This window comes from Corvus brachyrhynchos, unplaced genomic scaffold (genome assembly GCF_000691975.1).
Source record: "Corvus brachyrhynchos isolate BGI_N302 unplaced genomic scaffold, ASM69197v1 scaffold115, whole genome shotgun sequence".
Taxonomy (NCBI): domain Eukaryota; kingdom Metazoa; phylum Chordata; class Aves; order Passeriformes; family Corvidae; genus Corvus; species Corvus brachyrhynchos.
The window spans coordinates 10,862,184-10,864,195 of record NW_008239553.1 but is presented as its reverse complement, the minus strand read 5'-3'; the positions used below and the strand labels follow the sequence as shown (position 1 = coordinate 10,864,195).

At 44.1% G+C, this 2,012-nt stretch overlaps 1 protein-coding gene across 2 annotated transcripts in view; it reads left to right on the top strand.

The window, feature by feature from the left end:
• RGS6 (regulator of G-protein signaling 6) overlaps window positions 1-2,012 on the top strand; it is a 279,108-nt gene that overhangs the window by 4,020 nt on the left and 273,076 nt on the right. The window contains exon 1 of one of the 2 annotated variants that reach the window (XM_017742086.1): window positions 155-553. The exons of the other annotated variant lie outside the window; for it this stretch is intronic. The gene's annotated coding sequence lies outside the window, so the exon portion shown is untranslated. Of the gene's footprint in view, window positions 1-154; window positions 554-2,012 lie in introns of those variants that run through there. 2 annotated transcript variants of the gene reach the window in all.

Sequence of the window (2,012 nt, the reverse complement as noted above, 5' to 3'; positions counted from 1 at the left end):
TGTGCGGGCAGCGCACGGGAGCCGGAGCTCGGTGGGGACACAGGACAAGAGTTGTGGTGCCCAGAAACCGCAGGTCTTTTCGGGGGAGGCCTCGGAGAAGGACTAGGGGGAGCAAGCGCTGGGGTACAGCTTGAAGGGGGAGCTGGTGCCCTGTGGGAAAACTTGGAAACTGTTTCGCTTCGATAGCGTATTGCAATAATACACTTCCATCCGCCGGCAAAGTGCGTTTGCATGAAGACAGATCGGTGTGTGAGAGTAAAGCTGCCAGGCACTCTCATCCCAGAATCTTAATCTCCTGTGACACTGAAAGCCTGCTCTTAGTCACTAGCAGTGATGGCATAAGTAGAAGAGTGTGTTGCAGGGCCAGTAAGAAGCTTCAAGTGTTTTTTTCCCGAGGAAGGTGCTGGTTTTTGTATAAATAACGGCACGCTGCCGCTTGTACGCTGCAGTCATAATAGCAGCCGGGGCGGCCGCTCCCAGGAGCTGACTACGCCTGTGGCTCTGAGCTTGGCGTCCCGTCTGCACCGGCACTGCCCTCGCTGGGACGGCCTAGGTAAGTCAGGGCTTCCTTCAGCTGACCGGCAAGGGACTTGCCAGAACTGCATCCCACTTGTAGCCTGTGTGCTACATGATGCTTCCCTGAAATTAAAGATACGCATAATTTGCTCTTGATTGCATTTTATTTGCTGACTGCTAGTGTGTAGGGATTGGAAAGCAGGAAAATTTGTCTTTGATAAATAAAGTCATACTGTAAAACTCAGCTTTGTGTTGGCGTGTTGCAGTAGATATTGGTGGTTTCCCACCCCAAAGAGAGCTACTTTTCCTTTGTGTTTCTGGAGGAAGTGCTTTGTGAGCTGTTAGAGTGAAAAGCGCTTCGTAAAGGTGTAGTGGTTTTTGGAATTGCTTGCCGTAGAACATAGTTAAAGAGGTTAACTGTAGTTCAAAGCTTTGGGGATTTTAAGATATTTAGCTTAGGGGATTTAAGATATTTGATATCATCCTGAATATTCTCCACATCCAACTGGGATTTGTTTTTGAGTAGAAGTATATTTGATATCATAATTTTCCTTCTTTTTTTTTCTTTCTTTCTTTTTTTTTTTTTTTTTGGTTTCCAGATTTATTCTAATCTTGCAGATCAGAAGAACTAGGAATTGTTTACTGTGAGGTTATGATCCATAATACTTTCTCACCAGCTGATTTGGAACACTTTCACTATACTTCCTTGTAAATATGCTTTAAAAGAGGTCAGATGTTGAAGAGCAGTTACTGACTTGGGGGCATATTGTTACAAGCACAGAATAATAGTGTTCATTGCTTGAATGTGTGTGTGAAATGCTGAAGAAACTGTTTAGACTCAGCCAATATTGACTTTATTTTTAGATGAGCTGTTCCTTTTTCTAATGATCTGACTGACAGAACAATTGATGACGAACATTCCAATTTCCTTCCTAACTGGCTACAAGTGTGATGGGTTAGATAGCCCTTCTTTATTCCATTCTGAACTGTATTAGAGGGGAAAATAGTTATTTGCTATGCATCTTATACTGAGGTTTATGGTAATAGAAGATTGCTGTTCAGCTGATTTTTCTGGTTTTTTTCCTTGGTTCCGTTGCCTTCAAAGAAAAGTTGCAGTAGGTTGCTGTATAGAGTAATTGTCAATGCTGCTTACCTTAGTTTCTCCCTGATAGTTCCTGTGATGCCGGTGGTACAGATACCTGTTTTAATCAATGATGCCCACGGATAAGAGGAAAAGGTGTGTCCTCTTAAAGCAGCAGCTACCTCCTTGCTAACCATTTACAGGGTGTTTCACTGTCTAGCATGTAATTCTGGTGAGCACACTGGTACAGCAGAGGTGAGCAGAGCACTTTTCATTCGTGGCAGTAACTCTGCTTTTGTTAATGCTTCTGAGGCAGCTGAGGAAAGCTGAATGGATGGACAGGAAGTGCTAGGCTTTGTTGTCGTCCATTTGAGCAGGCAAGAAGGGGAGAAAAGGAGAGGGCAGTCCTGTCCCA